At 37.3% G+C, this 24,486-nt stretch overlaps 1 protein-coding gene across 1 annotated transcript in view; it reads left to right on the top strand.

Moving 5' to 3' along the window:
• LOC117402908 (striatin-like) overlaps positions 1-24,486 on the top strand; it is a 114,593-nt gene that overhangs the window by 26,848 nt on the left and 63,259 nt on the right. The gene's annotated exons all lie outside the window — the stretch shown is intronic.

Genomic DNA, 24,486 nt, shown 5'->3' on the forward strand with positions numbered 1-24,486 from the left:
CCGTTATTTAAACAGTTGTAGCAACACGAGGGATATGTAATGCTATATTTTTCAGAACACCGCTACTTACTCTTTTTAACATTGTAAACTACCATAGAACTGAGTTATTGAATGGGCTTGGATTAAAGAGGAAGCTAAATACTAGTGTGTACAGTAGTTGTACTACTTTTGTAGAATATACACTATTTGTAAAGATATTATTTATTAGATATTTGGGTAGAAATGGTGATGCCTATTGATTTGTCATTATTCTACAACAAGAACATTGTTACTGTAGTACCTTTACCAGTGATAACATTTACAGTAAAAATAAATAAATAAAAGACCTTTTTCAGTGAAAAGTAAATCTGTGCCGCAACACAATTGTAACCACGAAAGATGAACAATGGAACAGACAGACTGCCGGCTCCCTATAGCTTGCCTACTTGCCATGGTTCCAGACTCTTCTAGTGTGGAAAAGTGTTGTGGCCTGAACCAGGGACTAAACGTGAAAATTCAGCTCCTCAACAAAGGGTGAGGGCAAGAAGATGGCTTTTAAAATACTACCACATGCTCATTTTAAGGAGTACATTTTTGACAATTGGCAAGCAATAATTGGAGCTTTTGACAGCTTCTGGATTGAGATCCAATTGTAAGCTGCCAGTGCTACTCTTATGTAGTAGGTAAGAGCTGTTAAGAATGCCACCGCTTTAATTTAAGCACAGATGTGGCTTATTTGACACACCCTGTTTAAAACTGAGATTTTACCTCTCAATATTAGATTTAGGCTTTTATAGATCGGTGTGGGCCTAGTACAGTATCTCGGAACTGTTCCTGCTCCAAAATGTTTTAATTGGCTTACATTTTTGTTTATCTTTTACATAACTTGTTTATTAAATACTGTAACTAATTTTTCCCACCCGAACTGTAAAAATAGGAACATTCTAAATTCAAGGGTCTGTGTAGAACCATTAGCCTTCCATTTTATTTAAATGTCTCCTTTTTATTCCTGCTCATCAGTAACATGTTGTTTACCGTACCTTGCTATTCTGTTTTGCCCAGCACCACTGGTATGGGCCTCCAGGGAACAGCAACATGGATGCTGACCACTTTCCAGACAAGTGATGTCATATTTGAAACATTTACTGTACACCTGCAACTGACTTAATCCTCTGTTTTCATTGCACTATACGTCAGCACATATGGTAAAGGTTGTCACGACATCAAAAAACATTCCTGAAATAAAGCCTTTTACATATGTTCAAAATATGTCTTTTGACAAGTTACCTCAATTGTGCAACTCAAGCTGTCGTCAATAATTTCTTTCAAATGAGGTTTACAAAGATCTGTGTGTTCCATAGCACTACAAACATGAAGTGCTTTCTGGGACTGGGAGTTTGGGACTCAAATCATATATTGCAGTCTCATTGTATAAGGAGCTTCACACACACCAGTATAAAAATCACCCAGCCCAAAAGATAGCCCTAAATGTACCTGTTGCAGTGCTGCATCTTGCTTTTTATTTATTTATTTTCAGAGTGGTGTTCAAGTGCATTCTTTGTATGTACAGAGTGGAGGTTCTACAAAGAATGCTAAGAGACAGAAGAGGTAGCCTAGCAACACATATAAAGATAATATAAGCCATGTTGCTACAAAGGAATACAAAACTAATAAAACCAGTGGAAATTTGATTTCAATATTTTTTTCTAACATTTTTACTGCCTACCTTTTTTAAACTCGGTTAGCAGTTTACATTTTCTCTTTGCCATTTATGTTATCAGTACAATATGGACTTGTATGGTTTAGAATTTGTATTATTCCGCAGGAGACGACAGTTTTGTAGGTGACGGGCCAATGGGGACTTGTAATAAACAATGCAACCTTGTAAAATATCACGTTATTAATAGCATGGATAGCCTTGTAATAGTGTGATTGTCATAGTGCAGCTGGCTTCAAACACACACATTGAGATGTAAATCTCAATAGTATTTCCTGGTGTTATCAATGATTTCTTAGTTTTAGTAGTTTTGTTGATCTTATTTTCAGTTCTCTGCAAATTGTCTCCTCAGAACAGGCCGGAGAGAAAAAATAACTGTGCTTTGCAAATTGATTTGTCTAAAAAGACAAATAGTGTTGCTCTTGGACGGTTTGACGCCATGTCTGCCAGCTGATCTGCTGGATTGGTCCCAGCAGTTCTTTTTGGATCCCTGACGGTAATTTGCTAATTTGAAAATTTGTAAGTCCTTTTCAGAGCCGATTATTATACCATAATTATAGAGATTTTAGAATTTGTGAGGATAAAAATAAATCCAATTAGTATTATGGTGCCAACTTGATGGTGATATCATAACAATTAGAAGACTTCACTTATACACGTATAATTTAAAGGTAAGAGAGCTAGCCAAGATTGTCCTACCTAGGATTATTATTATTATTATTATTATTATTATTATTATTATTATTATTATTATTATTTTCTTAGCAGACGCCCTTATCCAGGGCGACTTACAATCGTAAGCAAATACATTTCAAGTGTTACAATACAAGTAATACAATAAGAGCAAGAAATACAATAATAAGATTATCTGATGGTTTCACTGCTTTTACTTCAGGATGTAGATTTATTTTTGATTATTTATTTGTGTGACAATCCTAGTACTAAAAATACTCGCTGTTTGTTGCTGTCCTGGTCAATAGAATAACCTCCCACCTTTATACAGTTCCATACAACTTTAGACAAACTTACAAACATCGCTGCCAGCCCCATTTGCGTTTGCAGACTGGAGATCATACTCTCAGTACCAGCAATTTATTTAGGCCATCTCTCTGGTAAGCTCTTACACGTAATGCCAAGTAGTCCTTATTTTCACTCCTGCATTTAGGATCTATATACTTGTACCAATATATAATATAAATGGAATTAAACTTTCACATGTAGTTTAAAAATACACTATATAGAAGAGTAATCATGTTTTTATAATTTCAATAAAAATACACATTGTTTATTTACACTTAATTGATATATACAGTAAGCTTGACTTGCAGCACCACCAACTGCAGTGGATTTATACAAAACAGAGCTGTATTTAAGTCACCGTTCCAAGCAGGTTATCAGTCACATTTTACTACTACTAAAAATATTAATAATAATATGAACTTAAGCTTGTCAAGTGACCCCGGAGATTGGTTGTGCCTCCATGATACATCAACCGTTGCTTGCACAGTTTGCATTCAACTTTTTTTTTGGTCGCCTGGGCATTTAACAAAAAAATCCCAAACAGCAGAGGGGTTTTGAGACATTTCTTTCAATACAGCTTACGCAATGCTGTCGAGATGGTGAATGAAGTCCGTGCTGGAGTGGAGAGGGGCAGACGGTGCTCAGTTTTCAAAATTACAATTATTAGTTTTAGAGTATATTTTGTATGTTTCAAACATATTCTACCATAGCACTTCTCTTACACTGTCTTGTACACTAGGTATTCAGTACATATTTTACTGAAGCACTACAAACACTATAGGTACCCCCCAGTGTTGGATACTATACCCTGCTCCATACACAGCAGAGGCACCATATAGAGTTGCTACATATAACGATTTGGTTGGATTTTAATACAACACCTTTTGTTTGTTATATGCATTATACAAATCAAAAAATCAAATTTGTGCATGTGAGTGACATTTAATGTGTGATTTATTGTATTCACACATTGTCAAATGGTTTCTGTTAACAGAGTAAGAAAACACAGTGCGTGAATGCCACCCGACGAACCTTCAAAGGTTTAAAACTACCTTTTGAATTCCTGAGTAACTAACAAAACTTTGAACACAGCCCTTATGTATATAGTACACCCTCGCTATAACTAACCTGTTGGGGTCCAAGCCTTTTGTTCATTATATCGAGGGGTTCGTTATAGGACAATCAAAATGAACTATAAACTGTTGGAGTAAGTTAATGAGATGGGATTGTGAATAAAAGTAGAATTACATGTGCCTGTTCTTCTCATGTAAGCAGTATTCTGCCTTTGCATTATCCTATTCGTTAAAGAATTAAAACAGTATAAAAATAAAAAATCCCAAATTTAAACTTTTATTCAAAATCAATCTGACATGAATTGTTTCAAAGTGCACAAAATCTTAAGCATTTGTTCACATTACATTTCATCTGCCATGTGTCAGCCCAAGCTTGAATCTTATCTAAATCTCTTTGTAAAAGTTGCTGATTGGCTTCCCCTTCCAGTGTTGTGTCGTCTGCAAATTTGCATAGTTTACTGATTATGTCTTTGTCCAAGTCATTTATGTAGATTAAGAAAAACAATGGTCCAAATACTGATCCCTGTGGTACCCCACTTTACTCTATTTTTGAGGCCTGACCTCTAATTATAACTCCCTGCTTTCTATCTTGTAACCAGTTATGAATCCATGCTGCTACTTTGCCATTTATACTGATCTAATCTTTAGAAATAGCCTTTCATGCGGTACTTTGTCAAATTATTTTTGAAAATCTAAGTAGATGATGTCATACGCACTATCCTTGTACACTCTAGTAGTCCCCTCCTGAAAACGAGCTACCCTTCCTAAAGCCATGTTGGCTGTCTCCTCTCATGTTGTTACAATATAAATATTCCTCCATTTAGGTCTTTATTATAGTTTCCATGATTTTACATATGATTTATGTTAAACCTGTAGTTCCCAGGGTCAGATTTATCTCCCTTTTTAAATATAGGAACAACATTGCCAATTTTCCCATCCAGTATTTATAGATGTATTGAATATATAGCATATTTGCTTTAAAAATCTGTTCTCTAGTTTCCCCGATGACTCCTGGACTTCCATCGGGCCCTGAGGATTTGTTTATTTTAAATGCTGCTAGCTTCCTTAGTACTTCATTCTCTTTTATAACAAACTCTGGTAATGATGTTTGTGTACATTTTGTTAACTTTGGTATATTGAATCCTCCTTTGTAAATACTTGTACAAAGTATTGATTAAGTACATCTGCGATTTTGGTAGTCTTTAGTCACTAAATTACCACTGCTGTCACATAAACTACTGACTTCCTCTATTAGTTTCCTTTTAGCATTAACATATTGAAAAAACCCTTTTTGGATTAAGTTTACTATCTGCCGCAACTTGTTTCTCTAATTCCCCTTTTGCTCTCCTAGTCTGCTTTTTAAGGCTGTTCCTTTGATTTAATAAAAAGATATAATTTTCTTTTCTTTTTAATACCTAGCTTAATAGATCGATTTACCCATCGTGGTTTATTTTTCTGATTTTTGGGATAAATTTGTCCTGCATTTCTAACATTATATCCCTAAATGTAGCTTCATTATCAACTTCATTATCGATTAATATCTATCCCAGTCTATGTTTGTAAGCTCCTGTTGCATTCCTTTTGTAATCTGCTCTCCTGAAATTGTATACCATTGAATTTGATTTGTGTACTACCCTTGATTTATTTGCCACAAACTTCATCATATTATGGTCACTTATTCCTAGTGGTTCTATTACATGCAAGTTGTGTATCCTTGCTTCATTGTTTGTTAATACCAAATTTAGGCATGAATTGTATCTAGTCGGGGCATTCACCATTTGTGATAAGAAACAATCTTGCACTAACTCTATCATTCCCATGTCTGAATTGTTGTCTGAGGTCATGTGGTCCCAGTTTATGTTTGGAAAGTCTCCCATAATTAGGGTGTCCCCTTCCTTCCTTATTTTTTTGATGCTTGCATATAAGTTTTTGTTTAGTGATTCATCAGATAACAGACCCACTGTTAAACCTTTAGATTTGATTTAATTTAATCCATATTGATTAATTGTTGTTACCATTATTTTACAGTATTTCCCATTCTAAGTTGTTTTTAATTTATATTGCAACCCCTCCCCCTCTTTTTTTCTTAACAAACCTATATCCTTCCATGTTAAACTTGTTTCCATCGTTTTGAGTTATCCAGGATTCCGTTATCCCTATAATATCATAGCTATCCACATTGACTACAGCTTCTAATTCTAAAAATGAATTTCTAATACTTAATTCTATTTAAATATAGGCATTTCAGTTTATGAACATCGGTAACAATTTGGTTGCACTTTGTTGTGTGCTGTGTAGTTTGTAGTGTGGCTCCCCCTGGCTCTGTCCTCCCCAGTTCCCTAGTTCAAACTCTGCCTGATTACTCTGTTAACTGTCTCCCACAGTGCACTGGATCCCCTCCTGTTCAGATGCAGCCCGTCCCATCTGTACAGGCCACGCCCTGTCGAAGGGTCCTCAGTGCCCCATAAACCTGTGCCCCTCTTGCCTACACCTGCGCGTGGCACTGCCGGTATTTCTGAGAAAACTACCGTAGAGGCTCTGCTTTTAATCCTTTGCCCTAACTCTATAAATGTATTTTGCAGAGCCTCCTGACTCTGTTTACCTATGTTGTTTGTTCCTATGTGGAAAAAGACAACTGGATCCTCCCCGGCCCAGGCAAAGAACCTGTCTACTGGTGATATCATGCACCCAACTCAGGATCACGGCTGCGCACCTGACTATCTATATTCCTAATGATCGAATTACCTATGACTATTGCTGCCTTTTTTAATTTCCCCGGTGGGAGAGCTGCACTGTTGTAATGCATCTTACTTTATCAGTTAAAAATGTGACAGTAATTTAATATTACCTTGTCGTATTAACTTATAACTTGTAATGCTTTGTGTTAGCTTTGGGCTACTGTTTGGACTATTGCTTTGTGTTGTTTACATTCGCTCGGTAGACCGTAACAATGGATGCAGTAGATGGATTATGCACAGAAGCCAATCTCTGGGTAATTAAATAAGTAAACCGTAATTAAATGAAAATACTTAGCTTTTAGCCTTTGGTGGCGGTAGCCTTGTTCCTCCTTCTCCTATGTTGAAAAGGGGAGGTATACACCACAAATACCCGAAGTGACACACTTCCAAAATTCAGATTATTAAAGGTATCCGTGGCTTACCAGTAGCTGTCAATTAAAAAATAAATAATACTGCTAGAATTGTCTTTTATTATTATTTTATTATTATTATTATTTATTTCTTAGCTGACGCCCTTATCCAGGGCGACTTACAATTGTTACAAGATATCACATTATTTTTACATACAATTACCCATTTATACAGTTGGGTTTTTATTGGAGCAATCTAGGTAAAGTACCTTGCTCAAGGGTACAGCAGCAGTGTCCCCACTGGGAATTGAACCCAAGTCAGGACAAAAACATGAGCGTTCCTAAAGTCACTTGCGAGCCACTGTAACACTCAAATTTTGGACAAACATGGATTGATGTTCACCTGGATGAGCAGAAGAATAGGGATACAATACATAACAATGAGCAAGTAAGAAACATTCGTGAGGTTCTTAAACATTTGATTGATTTTGTTGTTTACCTTGGTAAGTAAGGTACCAATTCCTCAAATAAAGGTAATTATGTGCAATTACTTTCTCTGATTTCAGACTACGATAGCATGTTAAGCGATCACTTGTCAATAGCCACAGTATTCTCGGGCACCTCTAACAAGATTTAGAACGACTTAATCTCTTCGGTGTCTCAGGTTCTGCTAGAAGCAATAAAAGCAGAAGCACAGAAGTATGTAGCTGTAATGGTAGATTAGATTAAACAACTGACGATGGAAACGCAGCTCAGCTGTCTTGTGTTTTCAGGTAGTGGCCCAAAAGAACTGTGAAAATGTGTTACATTTACTAAAATAAAAATAATAATAAATGCTTTTTAAAAAGACCAAATTCCCATTGGGCATTTAAAAAAAAAAAAAATTCTATTGATTTTTTTGAGTATTACTATGCAGGACAGCCGCTATAACATCAAAACAAAGAAAACGTGGCTATTTGGGTCTAAAATTCCAACTGCGAAAAAGTAAGCAGCAGGTTGAAGTGAAGTGGCTGTGCTGGATTGTTGTAGTAGTGATTTAACTTGCCGATACGAATAATTTTTGTCTGGGCTGACTTTCCAGTTTGGTTTCTGAAAGCTGTTTATTTTACGTTCTATTCAGCAGACACTGTAGTAGCTTTTCGTTTAATGTGTGATCCTGAAGCTAAATAGCGATCGATCGTATTTTCTCCAAAGACACATTAAGATATGCAAAACAATTACCTCCATCTGCATGTACAGTTTCTTTGGGAAATATATTGGCATGATCAATCACCGAAATATACTTTGCTTTTTTTGCTTTGTCGTCCCATTTCTACTATTTTACCTCCAATGCTGAAAACTAGATTTTAGCAACCTAAATCAAAACAATGGAGCACTGACTTTGTCCCACCCCCTACTGTACAGTACAGGTCACAGAAAAGCAGTACAGACGCACTGATAGACTGATTAAAACTTTGTTGTCAGTGCTCCCGAGTGGCGCATCCAGTAAAGGCGCTCCTCGCAGGATGTGCCCTATAGCCTGGAGATCGCTGGTTCGAATCCAGGCTATGTCACAGCTGACCGTGACCGGGAGTTCCTAGGGGGCGGCGCACAATTGGCTGAGCGCTGCCCGGGTAGGGAGGGCTTAGGTCGGCAGGGGAATCCACGGCTCACCGCGCATCAGCGACCCCTGTGGCCGATAGGGCGCCTGTGGCTCTGCAGCGGAGCCGCCAGATCTGTGTTGTCCTCCGGCACTATAGGTCTGGTAGCATTGCTGTGGATCTGCAGTGCGAAAAAATGACGGCTTGGAAGGAGCACGTTTCGGAGGACGCGTGTTTCAGCCTCCGTTTCCTGAGTCGGCGGGGGGGTTGCGAGCGGTGAGCCGGGGATACAGATAATAATTGGGCATGCTAAATTGGGGTGAAAACCGGGGTAAAAATAATTGGCGACGACTAAATTTATAAAAAAAAAAAAAAAATAAATAAAAAAAAAACTTCGTTGTCATTTGAATAGTAAACAAGAACGTTAACTGCTTTGGAGAATTTTTTTGTAAATGTTATTTGTGGATGTTTTTTGCTTAAGTGCAATGCACACAGGACGGCTAAGGAATAAAAAAGGGCTATCTACAGAAGAAAGATACGTAGTTTGAGTCGCTTGCGGTGTGCAGTAGTTCATTTAAACAAGGTTTATTTTTTTTCCTCTCCTCCCAAAAGAGGTGAATTTCACAGTGACCCCTCAATTTCACAATATCTGTGAAATCTACCTACCCATATATATATATAATTTTTTTTTAAGTACAAAATTGTACCGTGTGCTCAGCAAGTTAATAGTAAAGTAATATATTAGGTTGCGTGTTAGCGCCATTCAAAAATAAAAACAATCTTATGGGTTATTTGTTTAACCATTCTGATTACATGTATACCATGTGTTTAAATGGTAATATCAGATCTATTTTTTTAAATCTGGCTTTTTGTACATTTAACATGTTTTGACTAGGTGACAGTATAAATAAAATAAAGAGTTATCGTCTGCAATACATTCACCTTATTTTAATTTTTGAACTATTATTGTGTTATTTTGTGTACTGTTAATTTTGGCTTCAGAGTTGCTAAGGCGTCTGTAAATTAAAGAAAATTCATTGGTGCATCTTCACAGCAGCAGACACCTGGTATCTTGCAAACTATTACTGTGAGACTGGGTATGAGGTCAACTAAATGTTGAATTCCTAATAAAAAAGCTGCTGTTTTATCTGCAAGTCTGGGAAGCTGATGAAGTCAGATTAAGTCTTTCTTGCACTTCACTCTAAACCTGTGGTTTATTTGTTTTTTTAATAAATATTAATAAATACTTCTAAAATGTATAGATGTTGGTACACAATACTTTTTTTTTATATATATATACAAAATAAGCCTTAAAAAAATAACTGATAAATTATGTCCAATTCACCATAAACAAGGAAGCTGAAAATACTGAACGTTTTGTACCCTCTGCATGTATCACTGTCATGTACTGTAATATAACACTTAAGTTAAATGTTAAATTACATTACATTATTTATTGCTTAGCAGACACCCTTATCCAGGGCGACTTACAATTGTTACAAGATATCACATTATTTTTACATACAATTACATTATTTTTTACACATTATTTTCACATACAATTACCCATTTATACCGTTGGGTTTTTATTGGAGCAATCTAGGTAAAGTACCTTGCTCAAGGGTACAGCAGCAGTGTCCACCAGCTGGGATTGAACCCATGACCCTCCGGTCAAGAGTCCAGAGCCCTAACCACTACTCCACACTGCTGCACTCCACACTTAAGAAATATTACACTATGCAGTAACTGCTGTAAAGAGGGAGTTTTGTTTCAAGATATCCTAAAAATGATGTTATAAAAAAAATTGTGCTATGAACAAATTATACAAAAACGGTTCAACAAAGCACAATAGTGGCTGAAATACCCCCTTTTTTATTGTAACAGGCAGTACTTTTCATCATACCATGATTTTCTCCCTGTTTGCCCTACAGTATACCCCCTATATTCTTGACTTGTCTTTGAATCCAGTTTTGTGCCATGTTTTAATATTGTAAAACTAAAACCAAACAAAATAATTAAATCAGAATATTGTGGGAGGTTGTACCCTTCCTTGGCCTCTGAAGTCTAGCGAGATCAGAACCCAATGTGGTGGTACAAATGTATTTGTACATAAAAAGTACTTTCATTTGTTTGGATAGATGAGTACGTTTGATAGCACTTTGGACATTTTTATGTAAGTGCACTATCAACCCACCTCCGGAGCTGAAAGAGTGGGATGAAGTATTCTTGTAGCTGTAAATGTGTAAGAGCTTCGTATGGTTTTGCACTGCTACACACTACCGCAGGCCCATTATAGATATCATCTACAGTACAGTTCTCCTGGGGACTGGGGTTCAGTGGTGGCAAGGATTGCAGTTTATTCCTGCCCTGAGGTGGGTTAGTGGGTGGGCAGCTGATACTTCAGAGCTGAGCAAAGCTTTAAATGTGTTGGGAAAGAACTGCTGCCTTCAGTGTAATGAGTTCCACTGTTTGTTAATGATTTTAGAAGAGTTGAATAGGGGGTATTTTTGTTTTAAAATACAATTGCCTAGAATTTTAGTTACGTGATGGAAATGGGTTGGTTTACAGTGTCAAGATGAGAACTGTAACATTTTGATTAAGGGTACCTTACATTCCCTTTAAGACTTTCATTTAGTCAGCTACTGTGACTAAAGTAAACTTAGCGTTTTTTATCCACACTGGAAAAACCCAACACCAAAGAATATTAAAGAAAACCGTAAAACTGTTTAATTGTATGCAATATAATAAACATATTGACTAACTGTGTCCAACAACCCTCTCCCCTAAACACCACTCTCACCACAGGTTTCCCTAAACACAAATAATAGGTGAGCTTTTCAGCTTCCAATGCACGCCTGAATGACATACAAACAACACGCTGTCACTGGTAAAATTCATAATACAGGTGCTAGGGATGTAAATATCGTTTTAATAAAAGTCTGTTTAAACTATTTGATTTCTATCGGTTAACTGTTTAACTGTAGTTACACCGTCACACTAAATACCCTTTAAATAAATACCTTTTCCACATATATTTAGTCTTTGTCATGCATTGACATTTGTTTCCCAAATTAAAGAGGCAGTTTAGAGCACAAATCCTCTTTAATTGCATCACGATTGTATCACATTGACGATATGTGTACTGGTATACCTTTCTAAGTTTCTAGTATCTCCTTCATAATTAATCTCGATCTACTACAGGGGACACTGGTTTCACATAAAATAAAACCCCAGTTAAAAAATAAAAATACACGTTACCATCCCATAAACTTAGCGTAGCAATCAAGAATTCATTTTTCAAGATTCTTGAATCCATGCTATGAATCCATTTTAAAAGCAAGTACATAAAAGACAAGCTTTTTTGGCACTTCAATTGCTGCCTTCAATTGCTCCCCTTCATTACTCCCATTTCCAACACTTTTCTTCAGAAAACTGTCAATTCTCTGATATTTATAAAGCAACTTTTTGAACTTGCTTCACAAAGTAAAAAGTGGCAATAATAATAAATACATTAACGTACCTGTTCTTAAACTATTTTTTATTTATTTTTATTTCGCAAGTATTCGACACATAACTTCCTTTTCACCGCTCCATCTTTACACTTCTCCCTTCTCTATTTTGACGGCAGCTGCTGTGCTTCGCATACGAACACTGGAAATCGACAGCTTGAGACTAGTGTTTTTTTTTTAAAAATTTAGTAATCCCCAATTATTTTATTATTTTCTCCCAATTTGGCATATACAATTATTTTTAGGCTCAGCTCACCGCTACCACGCCCCGCTGACTCGGGAGAGGCGAAGAAGAACACACGCTGTGCCGTCAGCCGACCGCTTTTTTTCACACTGCAGACTCACCATGCTGCCACCTCAGAGCTACAGCGTCGGAGGACAACGCAGCTCTGGGCAGCTTACAGGCAAGCCCGCAGGCGCCTGGCTAGACTGCGGGCTTGTCTGTAGTCTAGCCAGGGCGGCGCTCCGCCAATTGTGCACTGCCCCCTGGGAGCTCCCGTCTACGGTCGGCAAAAGTTGGGCAGCAGTGTGGAGTAGTGGTTAGGGCTCTGGACTCTTGACCGGAGGGTCGTGGGTTCAATCCCCGGTGGGGACACTGCTGCTGTACCCTTGAGTAAGGTACTTTACCTAGATTGCTCCAGTAAAAACCCAACTGTATAAATGGGTAATTGTATGTAAAAAATAATGTGATATCTTGTAACAATTGTAAGTCGCCCTGGATAAGGGCGTCAGCTAAGAAATAATAAAAAAAAAAAATAGAATAGCCTGGACTCGAACCGGCGACCTCCAGGCTATAGGGAGCATCCTGTACTCCACTTGGAGTGCCTTTACCAGAGCCCCTAGCTTGAGACTAGTTTGATAGTTGAGTTTTCAGTCGACTAATCACACCTAACCCAACGTCATATGTTGGGTGCCAAATAAAAACAGTTACAGGCAGAGGACTTGCAGAGTTCAGAGGCAGTGCGTAAAGAGCACATGTTTTGTTGAATATTTACTTTTAAAACACAAAATGCCGGACACATTTTATCAGCGTCCACTAACAGCGACTGTGAGTATCACGGTCATATTTTTGTTTCTAATTAGAACCTCTGTCCCGCCAAACTCAAAGTTGGTGTGTATGTTACGTAATCAAGCTAAATGGCTTTCATTGGGTGAAATTAAATGAAACCAAACTGTCTGTATTGATTAATCTACCAGCACACATTCAAAGTAATCATGCTGGCATAGTCTTACACAAGTACATTTTTCAAAGCTTTCGCTACTGTGGCAGACTTGGTCAAAATTAATTGAGCCACACAGGAAAAGATATTGCTTGTGGCGAGCTGCTAGCAGGAACGTAGTTACACAAAAACTGATGATAAAGTCTTAATTGTGGATCAACTGAGCAAGAGCTTAAGGATATGCCTGTTGGAATGTGTTTTTTCTATGCACGTTATTTTTATTTATTTATTTTTTGCTAGTTTCATATGTCAGCCTTTAGACTAGCCTAACCCAAATAGATCATCATACTGTTTTTTTTTTAGGCTGCATTCCTGTCACTAAAATGCTTACAACTTGTATTGCATAAAGTGTTACAAAATAAATAAAAAAATTCTAGAAATTAATGAATGATTTTATATCCTACTACACAAACTGTTTATCGACAGCCCACTTTGCCTCTCTCAATGGGAGTACCAGGGTTGGGGTAGTAATGCTACATTATTCTGGCTTGCTTGAGGGGAAGAAACATATGCCACTGCCCAGTTCTAATCGACCTCTACAGATGCATGAGGTGAACCTGACGTGATGTTGAGCAGAGCAGTCATTTGTCACCTAATTAGCATTAAACCCTTTGGAATTTTCAGCACTATCGACCACACTTGTGAGCGAGGAGTGTTACTGTGCTAAATATAGGAGCAAACTAACAAGTAGGCTTCTCTTGAACTTTGACTTTTGTATGACATGGGATGGAATTGTTTGGTTCAATTGAGACAAACTTCTTCCAAGATACTGAAAACGACTTTCTGAAGAAAGTCAAATAAAGTAAAATAAAGCATTTCATAAAAGAGGATATTTTTAAATTTTCGGTTTAACTTTTACAGCATTAAATAAGTTTTGAAAGGCTCTGTGTTGCAGCATTGCCATGGAACGTATGGAATGCATTCTACTGATTCTATCATTCTGTCACATCCTAACTTATTATCTTGGAATCCTGTCTTGTTTGTGATACTTCAGTAAGATATCATTTGTGGAACAAAGTGTCTTCGTGTAATATCTCAGACATGCAGGCAAATGCATTCTTGTTTTCTCTGTAAGTCTGGTTTATACTGTGTACTTTAGTCTGGCTTTAAGATATACTGTAGCTGCTGTCACAAAGGCGGGTTCTAGAGTAAAAACAGTGTCTTCCCCAGACTCTTATAACCAGTCGTTACCCAAAATAAGCTGGGTGGTTTGTAACTAACTTTGGTCTATGCCGAGGTTAATAGAACAATCTTCTTGAATTCAAGTTCTTAAAGTACAGGCCTGTATTTCAAGGTTTAGAAGCTCAGCATTAAAAGTTTGTTTCCTGCATATTTGTTCATACATTCCTACATATTCATCTGCCTGTCTTTTTAATACATTTCCAAAGAAATACAAAAAGAAAATTAGCTTTGCTTTACAAAGGAGATAAAAATGTCAAACTTCCTTGATGAAACATATCCATATTAATATTTGGAATATATTTCTGTTTGCATTCTCTGGTCCTCCTTTCAGATGGAAAATCTCCTATCCTCTAGAGGAGGGGTTTTCAACCTTTGTTTTGAAACTGTGACCCTTCTGTCTGGAGGTTTCAGCTCAAGTACCCCTTTACAATTTTCGCTCTACTGAATGGTACCACAGTTGCAATAAAAGGCAGAATAATTTGATACACATTACATTTTTTGCAGTTTATTTAATATTGTAATTTGCGTCACAACAGTTTGGGACTGACCAACTGCTGTTTTAGGACAGAATACCAAACAGTAAGCTTAATTCTTACAACTTTTAATTACATGTCTTTGGATGCACATAATTAGAAGACAGTATTTGGGAAATCTCTTTGGAAACACTCGTATTCGATTTCTTCGATATTCGATATCAGCAAAATTATAAATAATACAAAATTTGTTTACACTGTAAATGTTTGTCACGTTTCCATTTACTTCCCATCTCAGCATAATTTGCCATAGCTGTACATTATGTTTGAGTACGTAGCTCACTGTGTGGTAGTGACAACTCCATTTTTCTACAGTACTGTAACAGTCGCGTAGTGCATACCGCTCATGTGTGTCCGGTTGGGGACTAAGCAGTATCGCACTGCAAAAATACCCAGCGGTGCCGCGCCGCGTATGTGTGTTCCAGCCTTTATAGTAGAAAGTTGCGCATGGTTACGTCACAAACAGGATCTTGACTGTTGAAGTCTTGGGAACATAATGTACGGCTTTTTTATTTATTTATTTATTTTTTTAAATGTAGTAGTCGCCAATTATTTATTATTTTCTCCCAGTTTAGAAAATCCAATTATTATTTAAGCTCGGCTCACCGCGACCACCCCTGCGAAGATGAAGACACTCTGTTGTCCGAAGTGTGTTCCGCCAGCCGACCACTTCTTTACACACTGCAGACTCACCATGCAGCCACCTCAGAGCTGCAGCGTCGGAGGACAACGCAGCTTACAGGCAAGCCCGCAGGCGCCCGGCCAGACTACAGGGGTCACTGGTGCGCGGTGAGCCGAGGACATCCTTGCAGACCTAAACCCTACCCTCCCGGGCGGCGCTTGACCAATTCTTAATAATTCTTAATTCTTGATGTATACATGTATTTCTGTATTTGCAATAATAGAAGACACCCCTTTTTGAAGGTTTTGAAAGACAGCTGTTCATGAAATGCTGGGCAACTTGTGATTCTGTATCTTTCACTTCTTGGTTGCCAGTTAATTTCATTTCAACGTGTTTGGGGTATGGTGAAGTAAATGATGGTCTCTGCTCAGTTGTTAGTGGACCTTTGGTCACACACCAAAACTAAAAAATAAAATTGATGTTTCAGCTGTAGTGTTTTTCAGCCTGAAAATAAAAAAAATACCATGGCTACAGTAAGTTCCCAGAATCTATATCAGCTGAAAACCATTTATTTCTAAGTTTTCAGCAAGTAGTAAACCTGTAACCTTTTGCACAGTGATGCACCTTGTTACCACGTTAAAAAAAATATATAAAAAAACACACTCACACATGTTGTTATCTCCATTCACGCCAGGTGGCAAGTTTGTCTGGGCACATTACTGAGCTCCCCTTTGACAGTTTGAAAATAACATTCAAAATCAAGTAATTTACATTTATAATACCATCTTCATAAACCTACGCATTGATGGTAATTTATTAGGGTCAGGCCTACCAGAATTGTTTTGCTCTATTATTACGTAAGGTTTGCTGGCATTATTTTGTTATATGTCTAATAACTTGTTTGCAGTTTTTGTATTTATATTTCATATTGGTCTGTACTGTAAGTGGTATTGCCAGATTCACTGTACAGAGAAAGTAACTAACACAAAAACTTGCTGGTCCCTATGTAAACTTACTAGTCCTTATGTGAACTTCCTGAGTCGGAATCAGCAACAGCTGTTGGGGTCCCTAAAATATTAGGCTTAATTTTTGTTTTTCTTAAAAAATAAACACTTAGACATTTTAGAATTTTTTTATTGTAATAATAATTACAAAAAAAAAAAAAAAAAGATACAGTAAACATTAATGCTCATTCCCAGATACATTGATTGGGTTTCTGCATCTGCCTTTCCCACATTCCGAACACCAATAAATCTGTGTGGACCAATAAACACCGCTGACAGCATACTTGTAGCCTATCACTGATTCAGTAATGGAACTATCTGTAGAACAGACAGATATTTAACAGTTGCCATTCTGGTTAACAGGGCAAGACACTGGGTCCTCGCAATAGCGTGTATACACTCCTGTGCCTGTTTCTATAGGTTTTCCCCACATTTAATCCTTTTGTCTCATCTAGGTCACACCTCCATTCAAAATCAGACTATAGTTGTGCATGCTTTTCAAGGGAGTAAGCTGTTCTATAAAGCACTTTTAGCTTTAAAATCACAGAGGTGTTTATGGTATGTAGTAATTGTTATGCTTTTGATGAACCTTGTTTGGCAGTCTTTGCCTTCATCAGTTTCACACAGTTATAAGGATTACAATTTTTTCATGCGCTTTAAAATCGACTCTATTAAAGGTAGACGACCCAGTCACAATGTCCCCCTGCTTTTGTCATACTGTACACAAACCTTGCAGTACATCTTATTTTCTGAAGGCGTAGACTTACTAAAGCCAGTCAAATTGTGAAAGCCGAAAAGTGCCCTGTCCTTTTCTCTATCATATTCCTTGTGTTTGCGAGTCATCGTCATTTTTTTCTTTTGTGTTGGGGGGTCGTTGCAACCTGGTATAAATCCCCACATTTTTGTAAAATTACTTTACACTTAATGCAAAGATGCAACACACTATTAATGTATTCATCGGCGTGGTATTGAAAACTAAATCTACTTTTTAGACATCAAAACAGTATAAAAACTCAAAATAGCTGAAGTGAATAGCCATTTCCTCACATTACGTTTCTTTGAAACGGACCATATGAAATTATTATTATAATATTTTACACTAAATCTTGTAATACGAATACTTTAGTAAGACATAGTTAAGCAGTCATCCCTTAAATCGATATAGTTAAATACTTTAATATTTGACAATGATTAAAGATCAAACTGCCAAATAAGTGTGATGTGTTCAAGCAATCCGACTTTTTCAGAAAAGTACATACTTGAAAAATGAAACGTAATGTGAGGAAATGACCTAAATTAATATCGTAAGTAATCACATGGACAAAATTCAATAAAATGCTGACGCATTCGCATATCACAAAATTAAGGGAGATTAAGGGAGGTTTCAGTTGTGACTGTTTTGTAAGCATTATGAATGTTTGGTCAACACAATTGACTTTTCCTGCTCTTTTTAAACACTCCCCTACAAGTCTACTGAGACAGACATCAACAAGTCCTCATCAGTTTTATTCGCCTTGGGTGAGCGTTAGTTTCTTACCCTGCACTGCATCTTCGTGATGTTTGTGAACTCATTAAGGCTAACACAGGCTGCAGGGAAACTGACATCTGCCCCAGTCTCTCCTCGCCCAGCAGCTGTTGATTTGTACTCAGCAGCAGTGTTCAAAAGGTGTTACAATGGAAGCTGTGATACAGAAGGGGGAAAAAGGAGCAAAAGCTGTACAATAAGAAAAGGACATTAGGGAACATGTGTCATTAACTTGAATTTCTTCTTCACTTTAACATAGCTCCTGCTGTCAGAAGAGAAATCTCTTGAAAAAGATTCACTACATACTGTTGTGTTGGAGAAAAATTATAAATATCTGCCATAACACTGTCAGTTAGGGTAGCCAGAGTGGAGACACTAAGGCTTTTTTTTTTGTTATTGTTCTGGATGGATAGAGTAGGAGACCACCTCAGATTCCTTCAGTGAAAATGGGGTCTAAATCTGTAGTTTTGTAGCTTGTTCCATAAAATGGTGAAATCACTAATTTAGGCAGTCAGGGATAAGGAAGCGCTTGCCAGTAGCACCAAGGTATTCCCTTTGCATAATGAATGAATCAGAGGGGCAGCTCTTTTCACAAAAGTGGATGCTTCAGATGGCGGGGTTTCTTTTGGCTTGTACTAGTTTCCCTGTTTTAAGGTGGATACTGTGTCAGTTGTGTTTTAATGAGTAGAGAGTAATGGCTCGGCTATTCCAGTATATAACTCAGAGGTGAGATAAAGCAAACCCCACCGCAGCCAAGATTGTCCGGGTTGTGAAGCAAGCAGGTTGTAAATTAGTCCTGAGGTCCCTTGCACAAGGTTTTGTTAATGTAGTGGAACAATTTTTAAATACCTTCCATATTAAGTACCAAACTAATGGCTAATGCCCAAATAAAAAGAATAAAATAAAAAAAAACTTCTGAATCAAGTATTACCAGTATGTCAAATGAAACAGGGTGACCCTGTTGGTGAGTTATCTTTTTTTAAATTTGCAGGTTACGAAGCTCCAAGTGTGGGCGAGAGATTCTGAGCTTAACCAGCCTGTAATACCACTCCTCCCCTCCCTCCCTGTGCACCATTCCTTAAATTGCTTCCTGACACAATTACTGCCCTCAGTCAGCTTAATTCTGTTTGCGCCTGTGTTTGCTTGTGTGTGTGTGTGTGTGTGTGTGTGTGTGTGTGTGTGTAGGGGGGGTGTGGGGTGTGGGGTTCTGTATTGAAATGTGAAAGATGTGTTCTGAAAAAGGTTCCAAAGCAGTTTGGTGTTCAATAAATAAGGGGGTGGGTTTAAGATGACAATAAGATTGAATAGATTCTGGGCAATTGGATAGATACTTGCAGGATTTGATCCCATGTGCTTCCAGTGGTATGACATTCCCGACACATACAGTACTGCTTTACCAGCTAAGCCTCTGGGGGAACCTCAAGTGATTACTGTATTCCTTCGAATTTAAGATGCCCTTGAATTTATGACGCAAACCAAATTTCCCACCCGCAATTCGGGGAAAAAATAAAAAATCTAATAAATATGCATTTACAAAGATACAACCTCAGTTATGCATATGGAGGTAGTTTGCGTCTATCCCACACAGAACATTATAGTTATGTGCTGCTTGTCATTTATTCACACCTATTTCTCTCCCATTTTATGAACTGTGGTATTGCTTCGCGTGTCGAAAAATACAGGGTCCGATCTGTCTACAAGTTGGTACTGTTTGTTAGAAGTTCAAAAAGTGTGTCTTAAATTCAAAGGAATACAGTGTGTATATATATATATATATATATATATATATATATATATATATATATATATATATATATATATATTAATATATTAATACAAAGTAATATCAAACCATGACATTGGGCACATTGGCAATCTTGACTGACTCAACAGTAATGAGTATAAAAATGTAAAATTCTCAGGGGGCTCCCGAGTGGCGCATCCAGTAAAAGCACTCGCTAGAGTGCAGGATGCGCTCTATAGCCTGGACGTCGCGAGTTCAAGTCCAGGCTATTCCACAGCCGACCGTGGACGGGAGCTTCCAGGGGGCGGCGCTCAATTGGCCGAGCGTCGCCTAGGAACAAACTGGTCCTAGTAATTAGAGTTAAACACAACTACTGGAATTCCCCTTCTACATCGGACACCTGTCTGTCAAGTAAAAGGCCATGCACAGTATCCTTTCATTTGAGAATCTATAATCCGATTCAGACTGAAGGTACTGTTGTCAAAGCCAGCGTTTAATTTTAAACCCTGTAATGTTTTGTTTAATGCCTTCATCAGTATTAACATTTGTCTGCTTTATTTAGTATCATATAGTTTTTAGCGCTGCAATAATTATTGAACATTTGACACTATGGATGTAACCATCCATATTTTCCCCTCCCCAGTTTGGATTTAAGGGGCATTTGCGCGAGGGAATCCAGTATACATTATTACTGTAGTCTGATAAATTATTAAGCAGTCTTCCCCCACCCAGATTCTTATAGATTATTAATGTATCTTTGTTTTGTAAAAGGCTTATTAACAGAAGATTTTTAAGTGAGAACATTCACTGCTTTCCTGTATTGTAGAGTACATTTCTTAATCTCATGGAATTAGGAGATTTTAAATAGGGTAGGAGATAAAACAAATAGATAAGAGACTGGAATCAAATTGTCAATGATAATGTAAGAGTTGAAATTGAACTGCAAGATCCAGAATGTATTCACCATGCCATATTTGTGAAATGGTATTACATTGCCTAGGATTTGGAGGATCATGTTACTTTATTATTATTTGTTTATTTAGCAGACGCTTTTATCCAAGGCGATTTACAGAGACTAGGGTGTGTGAACTGTGCATCAGCTGCAGAGTCACTTACAATTACGTCTCACCCGAAAGACGGAGCACAAGGAGGTTAAGTGACTTGCTCAGGGTCACACAATGAGTCAATGACCTGAGGTGGGATTTGAACCGGGGACCTCCTGGTTACAAGCCCTTTTCTTTAACCACTGGACCACACAGCCTCCTGAATCATGAATCATGCTGTGAGAAAGTGATGCCATGTAGTGGTTACAATGAGAACAGCAGACGTGCTCCTAGCTGTGATATAGAGGGGAACCCCGCTGTAGTGTTAATGATTGTGTTGGAGTTTAGGTTCAAAGGAAGCTCAAGGGGGAAACTGATTGCAGTGGGTTAGTCAATTGGTCAGTGGCTTCACCTACTACAGCTCCTGTGTGGTTTGTTTTATGTGGGCAGACTGTCAACACAGTGTGTGTGTGTTATTACTTAAATAAGTCAAACCTTTCTTGAAAAATACATTTTGGTTCTGTTGAGCACACAAATATGTACAAATCCACGCTAAAATGTTGCAACATTTATTTCAAATTAATTCATATATTGGTTGATTAATGTATGTAATAATTCTACTGCACTTCCCGATTTGTATATATATTTCATAAATATATATACAGCACTCCAGATAAGCTGCGTACTGGGTGTTTTACACATTTGAAAACATATTAATTTCGTATGATATTTAAGTTTAATGGGTAAAGAATATACATAGCAATTTTGTTGCACAGTTTGACTTCACATGTTATCAAGCTTCTTGTACTTTGTTGGTTCTCAATGGTCAGTTGAGCTTGCCTAAGAATTACCAGAAACAAAGTGACCAATAAGTACTTTCAGAGATTCACCACTGGGTCATAACTTAACTTAACTACCCTGTGAAGTTGAACAAAATCCATTGGGGGCTGTTTTGAAAAAATTGCATTTTTGTTCATTTCCAATGAAGTAAAAAAGCAAAACATTGATTCCAGAAGAAATGTTCAACTAGTTCATTAAGGTATTTTAAGTTAATGTTTTTTTTAGAAATGTAAAATCTGCCGTTTCTGGCAACATTTTTTAAATGGCTGCCATTCAGCCAGCTTGAGTATAACCACTTATTTATTTATATATTTTTTTTACCCATGACCTTCTGGCATGACTCACTTAAGGAAGTATGCTTGTTTTGTAGAATCTGAGGTCATGCAACACTGTTTTGATAATGGGAAGTATAGGCCCTTTTCTGTTAGCGTAACATCCATTTGTAATGCTGATAATTAATTTATTGATCAAAAATGCTTAATATGAACTATTGTCCTGAAAAAGAGCATGATGTTTAATGTTATGACATTTTATATTGATAAAAACAGGGCCCAGATTAACACACTTAAGATAAGCGATTAATTTGTTTTAGAAATTATTCAACAATAACAACTACGGTAGATAGATAGATTCCAGAAATTGTCTTCAACCCAGATTATTAGGACCAATTTGCTATCTGCTGTAGTCCCAGGGAATCAATTTATTTACAAGAACGCTGGAAAAAATCAATTCAGTGATATAGCTAGTTTGACCCTAAAAGTCACTTTTAATATCACCATTTCTATTGAAAAAGAAAAGTACACTAAATTGCAATAAGCAGTTTTGACATTTGTTTTATAATTTCAATCGTGGACTAAAAGTACACCACAATTGCTTTTATCTAATTCAGTATTGTAAGGAATCCCTTTTCTAAATGTTTCATAATGTACTTTTATTGAATGCACTTCTTGTCATTTTAAGAGATGGTGGTTGCAATCGCTCTTAAGCTTGGCTTTAAATACTGGTTGAGTCCTGTAATCGTAGACCCTCACTGATGTGTGTAGGTAGGAACTTCGACTCATAAGTATAGGGGTGGGCGGTGAGCCTGTTTCAGACTAATTATGCAAATGGGGGAGTTTGTTATAAAAAAAAAAACCATTCTATTAAAGGACAACGATGACTCATGAAATGGCAGAAGGACTTTCCAACAGGTTTCTATTAACTGTGGAATACGTTTGCTGTATTTGTCAGTTTTTTTTTTTCTTTTAAATAATAAATATATTGTGTATTATATTTATTTATGTTGGGGCTGTTATTGATTGAAGGGGTTGCACCCTGAACACTATGTGTTCCTACCAGAATTTTTCATAACTGATCAATGGCCAATTTATTAGCAGTCAGATAAAGGGGTGTGTGGCAGAGCAGAAGCCCTGCTGCTGTAAATGGTGTGTGTGGGGGAATGTAAGGTTGGCAGGGATGGGGTTAAACCTGTCCCTGACAGCAATCACAGGTGTGGCCATTCCCCAGTTAGGTAATTGGTGCTAATTGGGGTGGCCACATGTATAAAAGGAGCCAGAAATCCTTTGTTTGTTAGAGGGAGTTAGGTGAGTGTTTTTGAACATATTAGGTGTGTATATATTAGTAAACCTTTATAGTGAAGGCATATGCCCAGCCTATAGTGCATTGTTTGGTGTAGGCCTAAACCTTTTGTTTTGGCCCTTGTTTTGACTGAGGAGCCGAGAGTGTTTTCATAGACCTCCATTATGCTTGGGCTACCAGACTTGTTTTACCAGTCATCTTACATTGCCCAGCTTACACCAACGGTAACATTCGAAAACCAACTGTGGCCCAAAATATATGATTGAACTTGAAAAGAGTTTTATTGGTACAGCAGTCACACAGCAGGTGAACATTCAAAGTCCAGCATCTGTCTGTCTCCCATGAACCAAGCAGTGATTGTTGTAGGAATGGGGACTTGTGACACAAGAGAGTAATTTCAGTTGAAAGGGTGGGGCTTTTGACCTCATCGTTCAGGGAGCTGATCAGCTCGTGGTTACAGGACAATGCCGGCAGCGTGATGGGTACCCTGCAGCAGCAGGCTTGCCACTAACAGAACATCCACTGTATCCAATTTGGAGAACTCAGTTAAAATAGCAATACCAGTCACTGAGCTCCATATGTGTCTGCAAGTGGTTCTTAACCATAGTCTGCACTTTAAGGAATGTACTTATGATGTCAAACTTTTTAAATGCAAATTTACACTTGCTGCAGCCAGTTTGGTTATCCATTTGTATTATGATAATGGTTAAGTATTTACCAATCTTTGTGAATGTCAAATTCAATACAGTATCTTGATATTGATGAAACTGCTTTAGAATTTTGTTTCTAACTGTCTTGGAAAGTTTCATGAATACAAAACTTTATAAATTCCATTCAACACAAAATAACAGTTAACTGAGTCTCTGATATGCCCTTATATATGTGTTTGCATATAAGACACAAACTATTTAATTATGTATAGTAGGGTTCTTGTTGTAGTTAGTAAGTGCAGAAAGAGTTAATCATTAATGCCTCCTTTCCTTCAGAGAAGTTATGGGGATAAATTTAATTTAATGTCTCCAGAATGGCCTATAGAGTTGTCAGTTTTGGCACTGTTCTTTATGAAATATTTGTCATTTGTGCAGTCTTGGATACCGAAGCATCTGACAAGTGAGTGCCTACTGTATCAGCTGCCTAAATCACATTTTGAAGGTTAAGATGAAATGTTTCAAATACTTTTAGCATCATTACTTTTTATGATGATTGCAAATATTCAGAGAATTTCCAAT

Source organism: Acipenser ruthenus, chromosome 5, assembly GCF_902713425.1.
Source record: "Acipenser ruthenus chromosome 5, fAciRut3.2 maternal haplotype, whole genome shotgun sequence".
Classification (NCBI taxonomy): Eukaryota; Metazoa; Chordata; class Actinopteri; order Acipenseriformes; family Acipenseridae; genus Acipenser; species Acipenser ruthenus.